This window comes from Rhinolophus hipposideros (genome assembly GCF_964194185.1).
Source record: "Rhinolophus hipposideros genome assembly, chromosome: X".
Classification (NCBI taxonomy): Eukaryota; Metazoa; Chordata; class Mammalia; order Chiroptera; family Rhinolophidae; genus Rhinolophus; species Rhinolophus hipposideros.
Genome location: NC_138046.1, coordinates 114,778,916 through 114,802,135, shown reverse-complemented (window position 1 = coordinate 114,802,135; position 23,220 = coordinate 114,778,916). Strand labels below are relative to the sequence as shown.

Here is a 23,220-nt window from a genome sequence, read left to right as displayed (position 1 = left end):
TTCATGGCCCAGACTGAGGGGCACAGTGGCTCCCAGTTCCTGGCAATGACACCGACACCACGGAAAAAAGGACCAGAAGACAAAGAGGCCTTGATAAATTGGGAATGGGAGCAGAAATAAGCAAAGAGAAGCTTCTCTATGCTAGTTGGAAAAGCAAATTGCACACATGGAGATGATGGTGAAGGTGAGGCATGTGGGCATATACAGGAAATAGTGGGGGCTATGCAGATTCTTGGCTATAGAGTGGTAGGTAGGCCATCGAGGAACAAACGAGTGGTTCTAGACCCTGTGGTGGCCCCATTACTGATGAGACCCTGCCTAATAACACCGTCACCTGTATAGACTGGTTTGTTCAGTTCTGGATGCCACCATTCAAGAGGAGTTAAATTATGGCTCTGGAAAACTCTAAAGATAATTCATTCAACAAACATTTATTGAATCCCTACTATGTGCCAAAATCGGCCACTCTGTATGGTTGTACAGGTTGCGCCCTGCACAAGGGCACTCGGTCAAGAGGACCATTAGAGCCTGAATCCAGAATGCCAGGCTTTCTGGAAGAGCCATATGAACCAGTTGTGGGCTCTGTCACAGGTATAACGAGAGCTCCGAGTTTGGGCACCTAATCTGGTGTAGGGAAATGGATCCAGGAAAGTTTCCCCAAGGAAGTAACAGTCATGCTGCCCCCGAAAGGATGTGCACTTCCTTTTATGCAAAGACATAGGAAAGAGCATTCCAAAGAGAGGAAATGGCCTAAACTAAGACACAGAGCCAAAGATTGGCATGGAGTGGGCATGACTCAGAATCAGTTTAATGTTTCTGAAGCATAAAGAGAAAAGCAGAGACTGGCCAGAAGGGACCGTGGAGGTATGAAGCAGTAACCTGATGGAACGTATAAAAATATAGTCTGTGAACGAGCTGGGAAAAATCCACATTGCACTCCAGATGGAGGTTGTGATGGCTTATGAATAATATTCACTATGTTTACAAGGCATGCACAGAATGAAAATGGCAACTAGGTGTTCTCCAACTCTACCAGGGGCAGAGATGGTGTCTAAATGGTGGTTTAAACCATAGCCCAAGGGACTTATTAAACAGCAGGGAGAATGTGCTGGTATTGATCATTGTTATATTGTAGAAGTGACTGAGAGAGCTTTTGGAATTGCTTTGTGACACATCCAAAAAGATGCTCTTTTAGTCCCTCTGGTGAGGCTGCATGCTGAGGTGGAATGAACCAGGCCAGGAAAAGTAACTGGCCGATCTCTTGCAACTGTGGGTACCATGCTCTTTTTCTGCAGCACTGAGAGCTTTCTTTTCTCTCCTCCCCTCTCTCCCATCTTCTCTTTTTCTCTACCCTTCCTCTACTCTCCTTCATCCTACACTTTCCCTTCTCTCCTCTTACCTAGCTTGGGGCTTGCCAAACATATTCCAGGGGCTAGAATGTTGCTGGTTACCTCTGCCCAGAGCTGGAGAAGAGAAACAGTATTAAAGACCACAGTGTGAGAAACCCACCTTCAAATGACTCCCTGATCACCAGGCCCAACCCTCTGGGTGAGGCAACCCCAGCTCTCCACCCAACAGGGCGGAACTAAAGGTGTTTCAAAATGGCATGACTTTCTTTAGGGTGTAAACAATTACCACCTTAAAAATAAATGCATATGCAAGGACATACCAATTAATTCTTTCTCAGAGCATGAATTTGCTATTTCACAAAAAGAACACTTACATACTTGATATTTTTTTAATGCAAGTCTTACATTAAGCTGTGTTCACACACAGTTAACTAGAGGTGAACTTTCTTCCATTTGTATGAAAACACTTCACCCGGAAGACTGAATTTAGATAATTATTGCAACCATAGATCAACCCCAATTTCCATGCCTGATATTTTCTAATTAACTCTTTTTTTAATTAAATTTATTGGGGTGACAATTGTTAGTGAATTTACATAGATTTCAGGTGTACAATTCTGTATTACATCATCTATAAATCCCATCTAATTAACTCTTAACTTCTCTTTCCACTGGGTAGCAACAATGCTGAGCATTTTCATCTATTTAAAATTAGATTTGATACTGTATTTTCAATAATGAAATAAAACACAACTAAAATAGTACATAAATGAGGAAGAAGCAAACAATTGTACATGCAGGATGGGTCCCATCAAGTAACTAAGAAAACCACTATGTCAATTTTTCTTTGTTTGTTAAGTTTTTGTTGTATATTTGACACTTGGGCTAGAAATTAAGACTGGTGCATTACAATTTTTGTTTGCAAATTTATTTGCCACTTGAGATGTACTAAAGACTTAACTGCTCCTTAGTCCAATCTATGGTGTAAAAGATGAGGAAACTTTTGCCCATAAAGTTTTTATTGTTCCCACTGAAAATGAGTAAGATGTTAATTATTATTTAGCCTTATTTGACAGATAAACTATGGAAGACGGGAACTTGGTGATTTATTACCATCATTCTTAATTCAATGTGAGAGCTTTATACTCAGCCTCTACACTGCTGTGTCTCTGCCGACTTTGCCAGCATAAGAAATTTCTAGCCCGTTCCTTTCTGTGGTAGATTGCAAAACTGGCCATAAATTCTCCCTATCCCAGTATGCCTGTCCATATACAATGTGACTTTGCAGCTCCTGTCAAAAGGTGGTCTTTTTCTCCACCCCTTGAATGTGGGCCAGCTTTGTCGCTTGCTTTGCCCAATGGGACATTAGCAAATGTGATGCTAGCACATACTTGAAAAGTGCTTGGGCATGTCAATTTGCTCTCTCTTGCTGCTCCTGGAACCTCAAGCCATCATGTAAGCATGCAAACAAGCCTGAGCTTGCCTGCCAGATGGAGGAAGGCACATGCCTAGTCACCGCCATTGCACAAACCCCCAAAGACAGTCATCTAGCTGACTGGCAGCTGACTAGAGGTGCATGAGTGAGCCCAGCAGGACCATCCATCTGAGCCCAGCCCAGACTGCAGGCTCCAGAATTGGGAACTAATGAAATGGCTATGGCTTTATGTAAGCCTCCAAATTTGGGGTGTTCTGTTTCACAGAATGAGCTGACTTATATACCTTCCTTCTTTCTTTACTTCCTCTTCATTCTTTCTCTTCCTCTCCATCTACCCTTCATTCCCCCCGTGTCTCTTTTTTCTTTTTTTCCTTCTACAAGAACTACAAGTACCCATTTAAGGGCCTACTGGGTATATGACATTGGCCTGGACTAGTTCCAAGTCAAAGCCTGCCCCATTTTCTTCTAACCCACTCCCTCTGAAGCCCTCATAAGCAGACTCTGCAGACCTTGCATGGTCTAATGGGCCCCACTCATAACCTCATTCAGCAAGACGTTTCTGGGGACCAGCAGGCCACAGTATAGACTCTTGGCAATTTGAAGCCCATCTCTGGGCATTTGCTGGTGATTATCTCCCTGGGAGAATCATTCTTCACTGTGACCTATTCAGTGCACTACTGAGGCGTATTCTAGTCCTGCCCTCTACCCACTCACTGCTCCTTGCCACCAGAGAGGAAGTGTAATAAGAAAATGGGCCTTTCAAGCCGGATACTCAAGGGTTACGGGGTATAGCCTAAGATCCCTTCCCTCAGATGGCTGTCCTGGCTTCCCAGGCTTGAGCAGAAAATATATTTATAACTACAGGAAGTAATGCACGGCGAGTGGTAAAATGCTTAGATTTCCATTTGTTTACTACATGAATAAAAGAAAATCAATAGGATTATCTTGCTAATGACATCAAACCATACGACTCAGAAACCAGAAGACGGCCATTTCTACAAACGCCTCTCTTCCTCTTCCACTTATTTATAGTCTGTACCTTATTCCCATTCTAACCTATTTTTTCCCTTGAGTGACTTTTTTTTCAGACTTTTTAAAAGCTTTTCTGTGGTGTCCTGGAACCTGCCATTTGTTTGTGGTTACTGCATTAATGTTTACAAAAGTCAAATTAGATGTCGGTGTTGAATAAATGTTCACTTTTAAATGGGACTCTTTTTTTCTCCCTTTCTCCGAAGAAATTCTCTTCTTCTTTAGGTGCACGTATGAATGTATTTCAGATCTGACTATCAAAATATGAGGTGGACAGAGATTCTAATGGCTTCCATCAACAAATGTAAATCAGAAGTATACCCTCTAGAACATATTTCTAAGACTTTTCTCAATTTCTCAATGCTGTCTTCTGGCCGACCAGATGAAGACTTTTTTTTGGCCTTAAGTATCTTCCAATATGCTCTCTACGATCTAAAACTGTCTACAGAACCTCCCCATTTAAAGAGAGTTACCTTTTCTCTTTCTTATCTGTTCTTGATAGTAATAACCCCTTCTATTTGAACAGTGATTTATGGTAGACAAGATGATTTTACAAACATTATCCCAGCTGACACACAAGTGTCAGAATAGCTGCCATGCAAATTCCTAGCCCCATGCTAGGTACTGGGGATACACCGGGAAGCAAAATAAATCCTTCCTTCAGGGAGCTTATTATTAAGTGGAGAAACAAAGATGTCACACAAAACTTAACAGCAAGAAATGCAAAACTGCAACTGTGTTAAGTGCCACCAAGAAAAGCATGTAAATCTCTGAGTGAAGACAATGGGATTTGACCTAGGGGGTCAGGGAGGCTTCCCTGTGGAAGTGATGCTGAAACCCGTAGGATAAGTGGGAAGAGTTAACCCAGCACAGAGGCAGGGAAAGACCATACCAAGTAGAAGAAGCAGTATGTGCAAAGGCACTGTGGCAGAAGGGAGTCCAACCCATGTAAGTTACTAAAAAAGGCCAGAGTGGGCAGGACACAGAGGGACAGGGGAAGCACTCTGAGAGATGAGACTGGAGGAGAAAGTAAGGCTCAGCTCACACTGGGCTTGATGGCCAAGGTGAGAATTTGTTTCATGTTCTGAGAGCAATGAAGTCACCAGCAGGATTTTAAACAGAGGGTGATGTGTTCACATTTTGACAAGATTGTTCTGGCAGTTGAGTGGAAAATGGATTGGAGGGGGTCATAGTGCAAGTGGGGTTCCAGTTTGGGATTTCTGCTCTCTATTCTCAAACATTGTTCTGAAAGTCTGAGCAATCCAATGAAACAAAAATCCAAAGTAAGAGGTATAATCAAGAAAAGGGAGTCTATAGACTCCACATGAAGATCTACTGAAATATAATGGGAATTATAGTTCAGAAAAGGAGGAAGATACAAAATAATTATAAATATCAGTTTTCCCTCTACACCAGGAATCACTACACTTTTTCTGTAAAGGATCAAATAGTAAATATGTACAGCTTTGACGGCTGTAGGATCTCTGCTGCAACTACCATGTTTCCCCGAAAATAAGACCTAGCCGGACCATCAGCTCTAATGCGTCTTTTGGAGCAAAAAGTAATATAAGAACCGGTCTCATTTTAATACAATATAAGAACGGTCTTACAATATGAAACTAGATTTTATATTAATTTTTGCTCCAAAAGACACATTAGAGCTGCTGGTCAGGCTAGGTCTTATTTTCGGAAAATAGGGTACCCAACTCTGCCACTAGCAAGAAGATAGACATAGACAAAATGTAAATGAATGTCGTGGCTGCGTGCCAATGCAACCTTATTGACAAAAACAAGCAGCTGGGCTGGTGGTATTTGGCCTGTGGGCAATAGTTTGCCCTACTCTACACCAGTAAGGAAGTGACTATAGTATTTGAAGTAAGAAATGATAACTTGGATGGGGCTGGTGGTGGTGGTGGTGATGATGTGATATCTACATATATGAGAAGTATCTGGAAGGGAGAATTGATGGGACTTGGGTCTGGATTGGATATTAAGGGTGAGAGAGTGGCAGGCAGTGCCTAGATTTCAGCTGAGGCAAGTGAAGCTCAGAGCTGATAAGTGGCCAGGTGTGGCCAAGAACTCAGTTCATCTGATTTCTCCCTACCTGTCCAGCATGTCTTCCCACGACAGCCATGACTCCTCTGGCAGTCCAATCCACAGCTCCCCATCCCATCCCCTGCAGTGTCGCAGCATTCCACTGTTGCCAGGTTACAAGGATATGGGATGCTTCCTTAAAATGCTTTTGGCCACCGTAGTCACATACAATGTCCACAGAATTAACATCAATTCCCAGCTTTCCCCCTCACACCAATCCCTGAGAGACAACTTGAAAATGAATCAGGTATCAACAATGACAACAGTATAGTAGATAGTCAAGCCCTCATTTGAGGGGGGCACAGAATGAAGAAACCACAAGGGGATAGAATTAACCAGAGACACCAGCTTTAAAAAAGATGAGCTCAGACTCAAGTGGCTGGAGAGGATGAGAGTCAAAGGCGGAGGAGGAAGGGCAAGCCCAAATGTGAGGACAGACACTTCCTAGGCCGCCAGGGAAAGTGCATTAGATTGGTGTGGGAAAGAGCAGGAAACCAGTCCTGGAGCTTCGAGTGGTGGGTACACAGGCCCTTCTTTCCTGCTCTTGCCTTCCAGGCCCCTACTCCCCAGCATCTTAAAATTCTGTCCTTGCATCTGTCCTCTGGGGCTACACAAACCCATCCTGGACCACAGTCTAGCCCAGGAGGTCTGTGGAGAGGTGGAGGAGGAATTTCACATTGGCCATGTGTCTTAGAATTGTTAGTGATCCTTTCATGTAGAGACCCTGCTTGTTCCATGGAGGCCAAAAGGTAATTTAACAATCAAGACCATAGATGATAACATGGCTCTCTGTGTTCCCCTTCTCCCACAAAAAGCAGATTCGAGAAGAATATAAATTAGAGGAGATCAAAACCAAAGAGAGCTAGAAATCAGATAACTAGGTCTTATGGCCTTTACATTTGTATTATCAAACCACAAACATGGCTTATTGGGGCCCAGATAGAAAAGGGAATCATGTTCCATTCTGAACTCTTATCCATAAAGAGGAGAAAGCGTAACAATCCTTCAAGGAAGCAAAGTTTTTCCTTGTAACTAGTCCTTACTGAACCTGCTCAAGGGTTGGCCATACTCAGTATCTCTAATCCTCTCTTCCCAGCATCTCATGAACTGATTTCAATCAGGCTCTCTCCCATGACTTCTACCTCCAAGCCCAGCAGTCACTTCTCAGTGTTTCAGTTCTCTCAGCAGCCTTGGTGGGTTGATCACATCATCTTCAGGAAGTTGTGGCTTCTGATTAAGGCCCTTGTAAATAGAGGCCAGTACAGTTTGCACAGGGAAAGGATAAAGAGATATGTTCTGGGAAGGCAAGAAACTCCTACACATGGATGAACAGTGTTATAAAATGTGCTCCTAGTCATAAGGACACTGCTTTGAGGCCACATAGATAGGAGTGACTGATTCTATCTTCTATGTGTTTGGGGAGGCAGAGGGCATAGAAAGATGTTCTGTATCAGAGAGAATGAAGATGATGGCGACCTAGAAAGCCTGTTAAAGCTTGCGTAGAGTAGGACTCCTCTCCTACTCTAAAAGTTCTTAATTTTTGACAGATATCTAAAAGATCACCGCTCAAGGCTCATGTTTTGGTAAGGCATTGCAACCCATTAAAGAATGCAAATTTCAGTTACTGTGTTCATTAACAGATGAGTTGGACTTAGTTGATCCGGCAATCAATTGATGGTGTGGAGGGATAGTGCAGGCATGGCTGACTGGAGAGGGCCTAGTGGAGCCAGACATGGGCAACACAGGAGCACTGCGATGGGATCCTGCTGTTAGCTCAAGAGGGCAAAGGGGGGGGGGGCTGGGGAAGAGACTCCCAAGGAGTGGCTTTGTCCACATTATAGGTTTGCTCTGCTGGTCCTTAGAAACTGAAAGGCAATGTCATTCCAAGCAGCTCTCCTACATCTAGGAAAATCTCCCAGTTGCTGACTGGCCTTCTCGTTTTATTTTTTTTTCCTTCCTCATCAGGATGTTCTCTTAAAGCATCAACACTACCTTCTTCTTTTACTTACGTTGCCTACAAATGACTACTTGGCGCCACCGGAAGTGGAGTTATTTTTGCAGACAGGATGGTGTGAGGTAGGGTGGGGAAAGCCTCCAATGGTGGAAACTCCTCTCTCACCAGGGAACTTGGCTGCGGCACCAAGCCCTGGACTCACACCAGAGCAGGGCCATCCATTTTCTTTTTTTAGAACTATCCTCTTAGACCCACCCAGTGCTGAGATTTGTCAGTGTGTTTTTCCAGGAGACCTGGCAAACAACAAGTTGACAGGTTCAATGGTTTTCATTGACAGCCCCAATGGAGTCCTCTGAAGACTGCAAAACTGGACACACAAAGAGCCCATAAAAATCCTACCTCCCGCAAGTGTCTGGACTCTGCCTTTTCCCAAATGACCCTCCAGCACTGATGCAGCATGGGTGGCTTCGCAGCATTTTTTTTAAATGATTTTTCCAAAACTGAGGTATTCCAAGTGGTGTGGGAGTAGTATTTTTTCCCTTGCAATAAGAGACCAACTCCCCGGTTATTTTGGGAATGCAGGAGCAGACTGCACGAGTGAAATGACTTCCAAAGCTAACCACTTGCCACCAGACCCCCAAATCTCCATGAACGGTGAGGTACACCGGGCCTGCCTCTTACACGTCCTGCAACTCACTTTCATACACTACAGGGAAAGCAGCGTGATGTTATGTGTGCACTAGTTAGTTTGACCAGAATTCTACGAGGGGTCAGCAAACTTGACAGCACAAAGGCCACTCTCCAGAGGCAGCTCCTACAAGTCCTTCTGCCACCGAGACCTCAACCAACAATCCACACTTTGCTTGTCAGCATATGGAATGCCAAAAGCATTCTACTGGTGAAACTAGTGACTCAACTAGAGTGATGAATAGAATGCTGAGGAAAACAGTAATATTATTTCTCTCATCCAAAGTGTAACAGTCACATAGGTTAGTCTCAGGGATGGATGAAAATTTTTATAGTAAAAAAAGTGCAGGGTGAATATAAAACAGAGTATTTCAATCAGTCCTCTGGTTTCTCGTCGGAAAGGATCAGGTTGAAAGGAAATGGACCCAAATGGGAAAGTCAGCTTATAGCTAGTGGAGTTTCTCAGGAGGGAATATTCAGTAACCTCCTAACTCCTTGTGAATTGTCAATAAATATTAACCATAGGAAAGAAAAGTCACTGTGCCCTCTCATGAAGCAAGTTCATGAAGCAGGCAGCAGAGAGTTTCAAGGGGCATAAGTCCCTGTCTTTCAATTCTGGCTCTGCCATTTGCTGCCCCTAAAACCTCGGGCAAGTAACTCAGTCTCTCTGCATGTCTCAGTTTCCTCATCTGTAAAATGGGAACAATATCAACAGTGCCCATCTCCCAGTTATTGGGACACATAAATGTATCAATACATATAAAACACCTAAAACAATCCCTGGCATACAGCAAGTACTCAATAAATAGTAATGATCAGTATTATAGTTAGACACGTAGATTGAAAAATAGCATTTAATCTGAAAATGATCCATCCGAATAAAGATGTAGTATACTCATGTAAGTAAAAACAAATGGATAATTGGCTATTTTTACAATATCTCAAAATATCTGCTGTTAAAACTCATATCCCAGAAGTATTATAAACTGTCTTTAGTTATTCTATAGTAATAACACCAAATCATTGACAAAATTGTCAAAGCATTTTTTACATATAGGATATTGCAGAAAAAAGGGAGGTGTAGTGAGGCTGTGAGATATGTTTACTGAGTCATGATAAGAATGGCCAATATTTAATTTTAGCCTATCACAAGCTGCAGGTTGAAGTAGTCATGGATATTTATTGCCTCTCTACCTCAAGATTCCTTACCCATATAGGAATAATCATATATCTGTGTCCTAAAATTCTTGTGAAGGAGTAGTGAGTACAGGAAAAGTGCTCAGCCTAGAGATTGGCTCACAGTACGTGCTCAAAAATAAAAAACGAAAATTAGCTATTAGTGTTATCTCCATCATCAACTGCTCAGGTGTGTCAGGTGCTCTGCTATTTGCTTCGCAGGCCTGGGTTGTAGGTGAAATTGAAGGTGCTTCTCCAGAAGAGACGGCGTTGGTGGTGGGCCCACTGCCCTTTCTGCACCCTTGTCTCTCTGGCCATTTCCCCCTTGTCCAGCCCCTTTTACACCTCCCTTCCCTGTACTCTTCTCCTCGTTCCCACCTTATCACAAATGTCCCCCCCAACATAGCTAATATCTGCTCTTGATCCCTAAGTGTGAAGGTCCTAATGAGCTTCCTGTCTCAAAAGGCATTGGCATTTTACACCAACTGGATGGTTGAATTAATTACTTTGTCATCTGTTAAAGGAATTTGGGGCCTGGGGGAGAAAGTGAGGATGATGTTTGAGGGACCATTGCCCCCTTTTAGGGGTTCATTCCAAGGAACTTGCACACGGGTCATCCCCACCCTGGCCCAGGTGAAAGACAGCCCTGCTCCATGGAGGGCAAGTTGCCCTGCCGTGCTCAGATGCCTTCCCATTTAACAAATATTTAGTGAGGAAATACCATGTGCCAGGCACTACATGGGGGGCTAGGAACACATTGGTGAGCAAGACAGATACAACTGTGCCCTTCTGGAACTTACATGCCAGTGGGGTAAGGAAACAAATAAAAATGTAAATGGAGAAATAATGAAACAATGACAAGTTTGAAAGAGGGCTGGGAAGCCAACACATAAGGAGCTGAATTATATTCTTAGACAGACAATGACACAAAAAGAATGTGCAACTTGCTCTATATTATAAAGAACGTCTGCAAATAGGAAGTCTGTGGCTACATGATCATTTCTATTAAGGTGTTCATGTTGGCATAACACCAAATCATTGACAAAATTGTCAAAGTATTTTTTACATATAGGATATTGCAGAAAAAAGGGAGGTGTAGTGAGGCTGTAACTATAACACTTCGCAAACACGCCAGGAACCCTTCATTCCAAGCAGGGGAGCATTCTTTCCCACTCAGCTGCTCTTCCACGGCTTTTCTTTACTTCTAGAGATGGGTCTAGGCTGGACCAGTGCTTTGATATTTTCTCTCAGACAAGTTTCAGATGAAAATATGGAGGACTTGGGAGATGAGGGTAAGGGGGATCAAATATATGGTGATGGAAGGAGAACTGACTCTGGGTGGTGAACACACAATGGGATTTATAGATGATGTAATACAGAATTGTACACCTGAAACCTATGTAACTTTACTAACAATCGTCACCCCAATAAATTAAAAAAAATATGGAGGACAAAAGTTTATCCTAAAAGAGTCAAAATTATAATACTTAGAGAACACAGTAAACTTTCATTTGCTTATAAGCTATTTCAAGTTACATGATTGGACTAGAAAATGCATGGTGTAAAATTGCTTCCTTTTTAATACACCTCAAAATCCCAACTCTGGGGGGGATGGGTGGGACTATGGGTGGATTCTAAGAGGGTGCCAAAAAATGTATACACATTTTAAGAAAGGAGAAAACTGCATTAAAATTGTAATACTTGATATGTACTGATAACAAAAGATGAATACAAGTCACGTTTGACTTCCTTAATTATACGAGGTGCTCAAAGTGGTTACCACCAGTGTAATTTTAATGTAGTTTTCCTTTATTAAAATGCGTATACATTCTTTTTGGCACCCTCTGTATTTGTTTCAATGCGGTTTGCTAAAAAAAAAAATAATGATAAATATGCATTATTTTTTTAAACCAGAAAAATAAATCTTACAGGCATAGTGAATTTTGTGGTTCTTTTCCTAAACTACACTACAAACATTATTAGTTGCTCAATAGAATCTGTGTTATTAGTAATAAGTATGAAGTAGAAAACTAAAGCCAGGAAGTAGAAACAAAGTGCGTTGGGGGAGGGGATGGCAATTTTTGAGAGGTAGCCTGTGAAAGTGTCATGAGACGAGGACATCTAAGCCAAGACCTGCTGAAGGAGTCAGAGAGTGAGGCTGCAGGATCGCTGCGGCATGAGCACTGCAGGCAGAAGATCCTGGAAGAAGGAATGCTGATGGCCTGTTTACTCAGACATGCAAAACAGCTTCAGACAGAAATCAGGCTGGGCTTAATGAAACCAAGAAACAAGTCAGAAGGAAATTAAGTGATGGGTTGGCATGGCATTGAGATAAGAATTGACAGCCAAGGTCTAGTAAATGCAGGCGATGGTTGGGCAGGATTCTAAACGCTTTATTTATACTAACTCAGTCCCCGCAATGATGCTAGCGAGGGCACATATATAATTTAATGTCCAGACAGGGGCACCTGAAAGTTAAAGGAGACACTATGAATGCAGAGGAGACAGGCATAAATCAGGGCTGTATCAGGCAAACTGGGATATATCACCACCCTATCCATAAGCAATACTATTCTAACTGCTTTATAGAAAAGGAAACTGAGGCATGGCACAGAGAGGTTAAATAACTTGCCTGAAGTCACAGCGGCAAGTGGCAGAGCAAGGACTTGAACTTGGACAGCCAAGCTTCAGAGTCCACATTCTTGATGCCTACACAGTATTGTGTTTCTGTGTTTTGTATGCTAGTAAGCTCCTGGTGCTAAAAACCTGGGATACACTTACCATCAGGAGTAAGAAATTAGGCTGGAAAAAAGCACCAGCTTCTAGAGTTAAAGGCCACCATTTTACAAGGTCAGCAGCCCTGGGCAACCTTTCTAAGGTTCGGTTACCTGTAAAACAAAGCTACTGAGGCCTACCTTACAATACTACTGCAACACTCAGACGAGGCAGTGTTTGGGAAAATGCTTTGGAAGTTCAAAAGCACAACATGGATATTAATTCTATAAGAAGTAATATGTAAAAATTGGTATGTTCTCTGCACAGGGCCAAAAGTAAATATTTTCTGTCAAAGGCCAAATAGCAAATATTTTAGGCTTTGCAACCATAGGGTCTCTGTCACAACCACTGAACTCTGCTGTTGTAGCATGAAAGCAGTCACAGACAATCTGTAAATGAATGAGTGTGGCTGTGTGCCAATAAAACTTTATTTAAAGAAACAGGTGGAGGGTCACAAGGCCATAGTTAGCCAACCACTGACCTAGAGAAATGCTATTTAAAATTGAAAACCCTACGTGCTCCCTGTGTCTCTTTTCTGATTCATTTTCCTCCACAGATAGCACTAATCACCATCTAACATAATGTATCTTTTGTTTATTTATTATCTGCTAGAAAATAAGCTTTATTGAAGGCGGAGGTTTTTGCCTGTTTGGTTCACTGTTAAATCCCCAATGCTTATAGGAAACTACCTGGCACATAGTAGGAACTTTATAAATGATTGTTAAAAAATGCATGGATGAATGAGTGGAAAGATTTTGAAGGAGTTGGACATACTATTGGGAAAGAAGGGCAAATCCATAGCAAATAAAAGAAGGAAACAGAAAGAGAATGATATCTGAAAACCTAGGGAAAGAAAAACTGCAAATGAACTCAAACTCAGCTTTGTGATTCCTTGTAGGCAAAGGGAAAAGGATTATTTCCAAAATCAATTTTGTGGGTTGTGAACTAAAGCCTTATAAAACAATTTCCAAAACAGCTGGTTAAAATCTAAAGGAACTATTGGCTTGATTGGGGTTTAGTTAAAAGAACAGCTTGAGGTTTGTTCCAGATCAACTAATTGTGTGTGTGTGTGTGTGTGTGTGTGTGTGTGTGTGTAATCCCTCCTCTCCCCCACCCTAGCAAATGTGGGTGCAGTTGTTCATTGGGAGTGATGTGGGGAGTGGAAAGGAATTGATTCAGCAGGCTTTGCAGGGAAACAGACATTTGTGCCTAGTTTTGTTCAGGGCTTGGCACATTGTAGTGTCAATCATTTTAATTTTTCTTCATAGTTCAATTCAAGCTCATGATTAAAGCTAACAGCAAAATATTGCTTAACAGAATAGGAACTTTTCTAAAGAGGGAAGGGTTCTTGACATAAAGTGCTTTATGTAATTCTTTCAAATTAAGATCTATATAACACATTCAACTGATGTTGCCTGATGTTTACTGGAAGAAAACACAACTTCTACAAAAGAAAGTGAGAATATCTCATGCACAGCTCACAACCTAAACAATACTCAGCTTTCCAGACACAGTGCTTAGCAAGAGTTTGGCTTAGCATAGAGTGAACAACATTGGCAGGATTCTTCTAAAGAACTCTGATCTCAATGTTCGAGTACCTACTGCATGCCAACAGGGAGTGAGAAGTTAGTTGTTAGGCTCATGAGTAATAATTTCATTGCATTCTTAACTTCTTGAAGAAACAAATTTCCACTTACTGATTGATTTAATATGTAACTGAAAAGAACACTGGACTTGGAGTCAAAAGACTTGGCTAAAGGACTGAAGGAATGAAGGAAAAGGAATGGAATGAGAAAGAAAAGATGAAAATAAAGAAAAAAAGATGAAGGAAAAGAAAAAGGAATGAAGTTCTGAATCATCATGTGGAAGACCCTTGAAAACATGATGCTAAGTGAAAGAAGGCCACACATTGCATGATTACATTTATGTAAAATATCCAGAACAGGGCTGGTCCGGTGGCTCAGACGGTTGGAGCTCTGTGCTCCTAACGCCGAAGGCTGCCGGTTAGATTCCCACATGGGCCAGTGCGGGATGGCTCAGTTGGTTGGAGCGCAGGCTCTCAACCATAAGGTTGCCAGTTTGACTCCCGCAGGGGATGGTCGACTGCGCCCCCTGCAACTAACAACAGCAACTGGACCTGGAGTTGAGCTGCGCCCTCCACAACTAAGACTGAAAGGACAACAACTTGACTTGGAAAAGTCCCAGAAGTACACACTGTTCCCCAATAAAGTCCTGTTCCCCTTCCCCAATAAAATCTTTTTTTAAAAATGTCCAGAACAGGCAAATCTATAGAGACAGAAAGTAGATTAGTGGTTGCCAGGGGCTGGGGGAAAAGTGGGGGACATGGGCAGTAGACTGCTAAGGAGTGCAGGGCTTCTCTTTGGGGTGATGAAAATGTTCTGGAATTAGATAGTGGTGATGGTTATACAACCCTGTGAATATACTAAAAACCACTGAATTGTACATTTTAAAAAGGTGACTTCTATAGTATGTAAATTATTTCTCAACAAAAGAAAAAGGGATGAAAAGAAAAACTTAAAAAAAAAAACAAAAGACCTGGCTCTGCCATCTATTAGCTTTGTGAGCTGTGAGCAAGGCATTTAATTTCTCTAATGTTTCCTCATCTAAGAAATGGGGCTAATATTAACCTACCCCCCCCAAAAAAAATTGTTGTGAGACACAAATGAGATAGTTATGTGCAAGTAATTTTGGGAAAATGTATAATGCTACAAATTCAAGGCAATTTCAAAATCTTCATGAGGTTCTTCATGGAACTTTATGGTCATTCTAAGGTATTTATATAAAAGCAAGTGGACATGACAATTTGACCAAGAACAAGAGAGAAGGGCTTGACCTACCAGCACCAAGACTCATTAGAAAGCTACAGCAATCAAGTGCAGTGTTCACTCAGGGTTAGACAGATATGCCAGGAAGCCAAATCTGAGTGAGACGGGAAGCAACTTCATGCATACGAGTACATGGGCACTGAGATAGCAAAGGAGGTGCCAGGGTAGGAGCGTCTCAGAAGGTCAAGGATCAAGTCTTCAATAAACGGTCCTGGGATAACTGATTTTCCACATGGAAAAACAATTCACACACAGATTCCTCCTTCAATTCCAATTAGACTAACATTATTTCAAAAGCCAACATTTAAAACTTTTAGGAGACAATACAGAAGGATTATCTTCATGTCTTTGAGATAGGGACACAAAAAGTACAAAATGTAAAAGAAAAAAAGAAAATTTGACTATACTAAAAGTAAGAACTTTGTTTATCAGAAAACACCGTAAAAATGAAAAAATAAGCCACAAACTGGGAGACATTATCTCTAAAGTATATCACTAAAAATTAATATCTAGAATATGTAAAGAACATCTACAAATCAATAAGAAATACAATCTCATAGAAAAAATGGGCAAAATAACTTGCACTAGAATTTCAGAAAGATAAAATTTAAATAGCCAATGAACACTGGTAATGAGAGAAATGTAAATCAAAACCAAAACAGACAGGGCGGCCAGATGGTTTAGTTGGTTAGAGCGTGAGCTCTGAACAACAGGGTTGCCGGTTCAATTCCCACATGGGCCAGTGAGCTGTGCCCTCCACAACCAGATTGAAGACAATGAGCTGCTGCTGAGCTGCCTGAGGGGTGGCTGGATGGCTCAGTTGGTTAGAGCGCAAGCTCTCAACAACAAGGTTGCTGTTTCAATTCCCTCATGGGATGGTGGGCTGCGCCTCCTGCAACTAAAGATTGAAAACAGCAACTGGACTTGGAGCTGAATTGCGCCCACCACAACTAGATTGAAGGATGACCTGGAGCTGATGGGCCCTGAGAAACACACTGTTGCCCAATATTCCCCAATTAAAAAAAAAAAGAATGGTCAAGTTAAAGGATGGCTGCCTAAAGGTTTGTTTAAAAACAAACAAACAAAAAGCCCAAGAGATACAATATCATATCTATCATCTTAGCTATATTCAAAAGTCTGACTCTACTAAGTGTTGGCAAGGATGCTGAGCAACAGGAAGTGTCTCTCACCGTTGCTTAGGAAAGGAATCTGGTTACATCTAGTACAGTTCTCAGGATTCAGCTAGGTGAGTGAGTAAGTGACATGCTGAGGTGAGGGAACAGTTATTGCTATGGACAACCCTGCCTGGTAAGGATTCAAAATTCATACGTCGAAGTCCTAACATCCAGTGTAACTATACCTGAAGATAGGGTATATAGGAGGTAATTCAGGTTAAATGAGGTTATAAGGTAGGGCCCTAATCTAATAGGACTGTGGCTTTATGAGAAGAGAAAGATATCTCTCTCTCTCTCTCTCTCTCTCTCTCTCTCTCTCTCTCTCTCTCTCTCTCTCTCTCTCTCTTTCTCTCTCCCCTTGTCTCCCCCCCCCCACTTGAGAACACAGCATAAAGGTGGCAGTCTGCAAGCCAGGAAGAGAACCTAAAGTCATAGGGAAGTAGTCACCTAGGTAGTATTCACCTAGCCCGTCCTGGATGTTTTCACAGATGTTTACGTACCCTTAAAATACCAAATCCAAAGGACCGAGCATCTCTAATTAGTAACCCCAAGAGGCCCAAACAAAGACATGCATGTTCAGCGCAGTGGGCAGCACACCCTGGCAGAGGTACACCATGGCTGTAAGAAATCTGGTCCAGAGTTCCAGGCCAGGCCACCCTCCCAAACATCCCTGCCTGATGTGGGTTCCAAACATGAGAGGAACCACAGAAAGGGGAATTCTGCATACAAGGTCTTGTGCGGGAAGGCTGGGTCATAGCACACTTGTGACATATAGAAGGTCTAAGAACCCCCATTTGGGTGCAGAAAGGCCTAAAATCCCGAGAGGCTTAAATGATGCCAAGGTTCAGATCCACTTGCATTCTGGGACAGAAGGCAGAGAGGGGGGACAAGCTGAAGACACAGCAAGGGGGAGCACTGATCATTGATGCAAAGCTGGGAAAACAGGTGTAGTAGCCACATCCCTGAAACATAATGTCAGGGGCCTCTAAACAGTCAAAGTCCAAGAAAGGACTCCTTGTTCCAAGGTCCTGGGCAGAGAGACCCACAGGGAGAGAGGTCTACAGAGAAGAGCTTGGAAGTAGGATACAGCCAGGATGAGGTTTGCAGGGGCCACAAGATGTGTTCAAGGGCTCAGAGGCAGAACTCAGAGATACGCCTCCACCGGGCAGGGGTAAGAAAGACCAGAATCAGCTTGGCGGGGGAGCCTGGTATATCAGCTCTGTTGACATGATCCCTAAATAGCCCAGGAACAGGGAAGCATTCTCTGCATTAGCAGGCTTATTTCCAGCCATCTGAATGGTTGGTGTCATGCCAACAAAATTAGACACTGGTGAAACCCACCTAGAACAAACCCCACAGGGCTTCCTGTTGTTTTTTTGTCATGGGGTTTTATTAAAAAGAACAGAAGTACTTCCTGACTGTTGGCTTTGAAGAGCCATAGTTTGGGTTCCTCTAGAAAGTAACTCTGAGGCAAGGACGCAAGGGGAAAAAGTTTATTTAGGATGTGATCCCAGGAAATAGATAGGAGAATGGGGAAGTGAGCCGGGGCAGGAAGGCAAGTAATACAGGTGCATTATCAAGCCAGTTACCACTGGGGGCAACTGAAGCTCAATCCTGGGAGCCAGTGTAGAACACCCATCCATCTCAGAGTTATCCCACCAGTGGGCGAAGGAGCTGGGCTGTTTATTTACTATTTTTCATCAGGTTATCCCAGAGCTGCTGCCAGGGTGCAGAGGGGAGTGTTAATTCCCCCGCACTCCCAGCCTGCCACAAGAGCAGGCAGAGCAGGCTCTCTGGTAGAGAAATGCACAGCCAGTGGCTGGAAGGGGTGGGGGGCTGGTGTGTACTCAAGTGGTCAGCGTCAAGGCTGTTGAAATGGACACCCAGTCTCTGGAATGAATGAGGAAGTATGAAATATTAAAGCCAGGCGAGAAGAGGGTGGTTTCATGCCTGCCCCACCCCACTTCTTTCTTCAGGTCCGTGCCTGGGATTGTGTGTGTGTGTGTGTGTGTGTGTGTGTGTGTGTGTGTGTGTGTGTTTGCAGTGGTTTTTCTTCAAGTGTTTGGAATGTTGGAGGAGAGACTAGGTGAAGGGAGGCTCAAAGGAGCCGCTACTTGAGGTTGAAAGAAATGCTCAAAGAGCCCTGGGCTTTGTCTGCCTCTCTAAAGCGGACTGCACACCCCTTGTTCTTCAACCAGCACTAGGACAAGCCCAGACAGGCACTTAGGGAAGGATGTTTATCCTTCAGGTGATGGACAAAGGTTCCAGGTAATCCCCAGCTATGTTCTAAAGCCTTGTTATTAAAAATGTGGTCCCCCAAACAACAGAAATCCAGAAATCTCTGGCCCCAACCCAGAGCTACAGAATCCACATCTGCGTTTTAACAAGATCCCCAGGTGAACGATTTGTACATTTCGTATCTACAGCAGTGTAGATACTATTCGGGGCTCTCTGCATAGAGTACATTCAGCAAATGTGTCTCTTACGAAAATCAAGTGGAAGGTGTTTGTTCAATTTTAGGCTATATTTGCTCCAGTTTGTCGAAGTAACTTCAGATTTGCTGAATGGAGTAAATTAATGCAACTTAGGACAAAGGGAGATACTAGTGTCAACCTGCCCACTTGAGTGTAATCACAACAGAATAAAGCATACTTGAGGCTTTCAAAACCTCCTTCATTTACTTTGTTCTTCCTCCTTTCCCCCCATTGCCAAAATTCTTAAACTATTTAAAAAATGACATTTTTATATAGGTAGTTGGTAAAGGAATAAATGAGCATAGAAACAGGCTTTTAGAGAAAAATTAAAGTAGGGATTGCTGGTTAGCTCAGTGTAGGTTAGAACGTGGTGCTGATAACACCAAGGTTGCCGGTTTGATCCCTTCATGGGCCACTGTGAGCTGCGCCCTCCTTAAAAAAAAAAAATTAAAGTAAGAAACTGATGCTAAAACATAATTCGAGTTATGAATAAAAAGCCTCAACATTGTATATACCAGGGGTGCCAAAAAATGTATACACATGACTTGTATTCATCTTTTGTTATCGATATATAGTGAGTATTTTTTTTGTTTTGGTTTTATTCTGTTTCTTTATTTTCTCCATTTTGAAATCTTTTTTTTTTGATGAAAAACACGTATTTAGTATTTGTGTGAATGTTAAACAGTCTCTGAACATAACCTGTAGAAATCCTTTCTCTGGAAAACTGGGCAACAGAACAACATTGTATGAGGTAACGCTTTTAACTTAAGACTTAGAAAACACAGAATCCCAAAATGAGGGTCTGGTGGCTGTGGAGCATTTTGTTCTCGTGACATACGAGCTGTATTACAATTTTAATTCAATTTTTTTCCTTTCTTAAAATCTATATACATTTTTTGGCACCCTCTGTAGATACAGATGTGTGAGTATGTCCAAAGGTGGTTACTAATCCTAATTGCATTCAGAGGAGAAAATAATTGATAACTGTAAAAATGATTAGAAATATATTTAAAGCATTTTAGGGGGTACAGAATATGACACCTCAAAATATGCCTCTTTGGAATAAGGATTATCTTGAGGTTGATTCTTTTAAAGAAACAGCGGACATAGGAGAAGCTCTAAAAACTAAGCAGAAGTTACCCTTTTATAAGAGGCATTTACATTTACAAGGGAACTCTCCGTTGTAAGATGTCTCCCTCTCTGTACCAGGAAGAAGAGGATGAGCAAATCTCTAGAAATTCTCATCATGGAGAAAGCAGGGACTTAAATCTGCATAATAACCTTACCCTTGTTTACTGTGTTTTCCTAGTAACCTCCCTAAAGGCCCCCGCAAACATCTTTTGTCTTTAGCTGGAGATGGTATTTAAGGTGGTGGCTTGGGCCATTTTGGGGAGTTACTTAGTTTTCCTGGGTCTCCCCCATGTATACAGGAGGCATACATGTTAATTGAGCTTTATTGTTCTCCTGTTAATCCGTCTTTTATTACAAGGGGGTCTCAGCCAAGAACCTAGAAGGATAGAGGGAAAATTCTTTTTCCTCCCCCACAATGCCAATGTCATAAAAGACAAAGAAAGGGTGTGGAAATGTTCCAGACTAGAAGAGTCTAAGAGACATGACAACTAAATGCCATTAATAATCCTAGACTGGATCCTTTACTAAAAGGAAAAAATGCTGTAAAGGATGTTATCAAGTCTATTGTCAAATTGGAATACCAATGACAGATTAGATAACAGTATTGTATTAACGCTGAATTTACTGAAGTTGGTAACAGTACTGTGATTATTTAAGAATATTCTTATTCTTAGGAAATCCATACCGAAATGCTTAGGAGTAAAGGCCATGATGCATGTAACTTATCCTCAGATGGTTCAGAAAAATATTACGTGTGTGACCATCAATGCAAATGATAAAGCAAATGGGGTAAAATGTTAACAATAGATGACTCTGGATAAAAGGTATATGGGTATTTTCTGTGCCATTTTTATTTTTGCAACTTATTTGTAAAGTTTAAAATTATGTCCAAATAAAAAGTTTTTTAAAAAGAAAAAAAAATTATATCCGTAAGAAGGCAGAGGATGAGGGGTGCAGAGCGCAGAAAAGAAGCCAGTCTGTGACAGCCGGGGGAGGTTTCATTCAGTATTTGTACAAATGTGGGCATGTTAGGAGTTTGGCCGGTAAGCCTATCAGGAGGTTCCTATCTAATGAGCCAGAGTCAGCGACTGATATACTAGGAGAGGAGAGGAAATAAAGGTAGGTGTAAAATAGCTATTTTGGAGAATAGAAAAGCAAACCCACTAGCAAATATAGTAGGAGTGCTGGGCAATGCTGAAAGTCCACTTGAGGTTTATTAAGGCCAGGACCTGGACCTAGACATCAGTATTTATTCTGAAAACTCCCCAAGTGATTTGAATGGGCTTTCAGAACTACCAGCTAAGGTAGGGTTTCTCAACCTCAGCACTATGGACATTTGCCAGATAATCCTTTGTTGGGGAGTAAGCGGGGCAGGGAGGGAGGTCCTCTGCATTATAGGATGTTAAGCAACAACTGGCCTCTACCCACTAGATGCCAGTAGCACCCCTACCCCCGCCAGTCATGACAACCAAAAATGTCTCCAAACATTGCCAAGTTCCAGGGGGCAAGAGGGAGGGTGCAAAATCAGCCACGATTGAGAACCACTGTGTTAAGGAACAAATGCCATAAACGTTACATGTTTATAAAGGCCAGGAATTGTATATACTCCTTGTTGCTCTGAGCACTGTGGTTAAGAACACAGGTTCTGAAATCAGATGGTCTGTGTTCAAACCCCAGTTCCACTACTTACCTTTTGTATGACTTTGGACAAGCTACTTAACCTCTCTGTGCCTCAGTTTCCTCATCTGTACCATGATAATAATAGTACGTGCCTCAAGAGGTTGGAAGGATCAAATGAGCTAATAAAGATAAAGCAGTAAGAGCAGTGCATGCTCAATAAATATTATCTATTATTAGCTATCATTATTATCACAGAATCAGAAATGTAATGGATACCAGATGTCTGTTGATTAATGAACTGCTTACATTAAAATATACCCCATGTTTAACATGAAGAAATTTCCACACGAAAATTGAACAGAAAGGCACAATACATTGAATTTATCTTAAGATTAATGCCTGATTTATTATCAACAAGACAAGTAATAACAAGTGTTGGAGAGGTTGTGGAGAAAAAGGAACCCTCATACACTGCTGGTGGGAATGTAAATTGGTACAACCACTATGGAAAACAGTATGGAGGCTCCTCAAAAAATTAAGAACAGAATTACCATGTGACCCAGCAATTCCTCTTCTGGGTATCTACCTGAAAAATTTGAAGACGTTTATTTGTACCCCTATGTTCATTTCAGCATTATTCACAGTGGCCAAGAGATGGAAACAACCCATGTGTCCTTTGATGGATGATTGGATAAGGAAGATGTGGTACATATATACAATGGAATATTACTCAGCCATAAGAGAAGATGAAATAGTGTCATTAGCAACAACATGGATGGATCTTGACAGTAGTATGGTAAGTGAAATAAATCAGAAAAGGAGAAAAATCATATGATTTCACTCATATGTAGGACATTAAACAGAAAGCAACAAATGAACAATGAAACATACCGAAATGCTTAGGAGTAAAGGCCATGATGCATGTAACTTATCCTCAGATGGTTCAGAAAAATATTACGTGTGTGACCATCAATGCAAATGAATGAATGTGCCTAGAATCTAGAAGAAATCAGGCACTAATCTTTTTTGTATTTTCCTTTTCTAAATAAGTTTAATTTTAGAACAACTATTTATTGATCAACTACTATGTCCCACTGTTCTGGGTCCTGAGCCTACAACAAACAGTGAGCAAGATACACAGAGTCCTTGCTTTCTTGGAAGTTATATTCTAGCAGGTGGGAAAAAAGGACACGGAATCAGTAAACAAATAATTAAATAACAGCAGATAATAGTGGTACAAAGAAAACCAAAGTGGGATGGACATTTATAGTGATAGGTGGGGAATGCTGTTTTAGAATGAGGGTTCGAGAAGGCCCAAATGAAACAAGGGAATGCATTATGTGAATATCTGGTGAAATAGTACAAAGTCTGGGAGGCAGGCAAATACTTGGCTTGGGTGAGGAATAGCAAGAAGGCTGGTGTGTTTGCAGAAGTATAAGAAGAATGGGGTAAAGGCCAAATAGGGCCTCACAGGC

At 41.8% G+C, this 23,220-nt stretch overlaps 1 long non-coding RNA gene across 1 annotated transcript in view; it reads left to right on the top strand.

The window, feature by feature from the left end:
- Window positions 1–23,220, top strand: part of LOC308495516 — a 232,239-nt gene that overhangs the window by 78,836 nt on the left and 130,183 nt on the right. Inside the window, exon 3 of the long non-coding RNA XR_013992995.1 lies at window positions 22,378–22,541. This is a non-coding gene — a long non-coding RNA (uncharacterized lncRNA). The remainder of the gene's footprint in view (window positions 1–22,377; window positions 22,542–23,220) is intronic.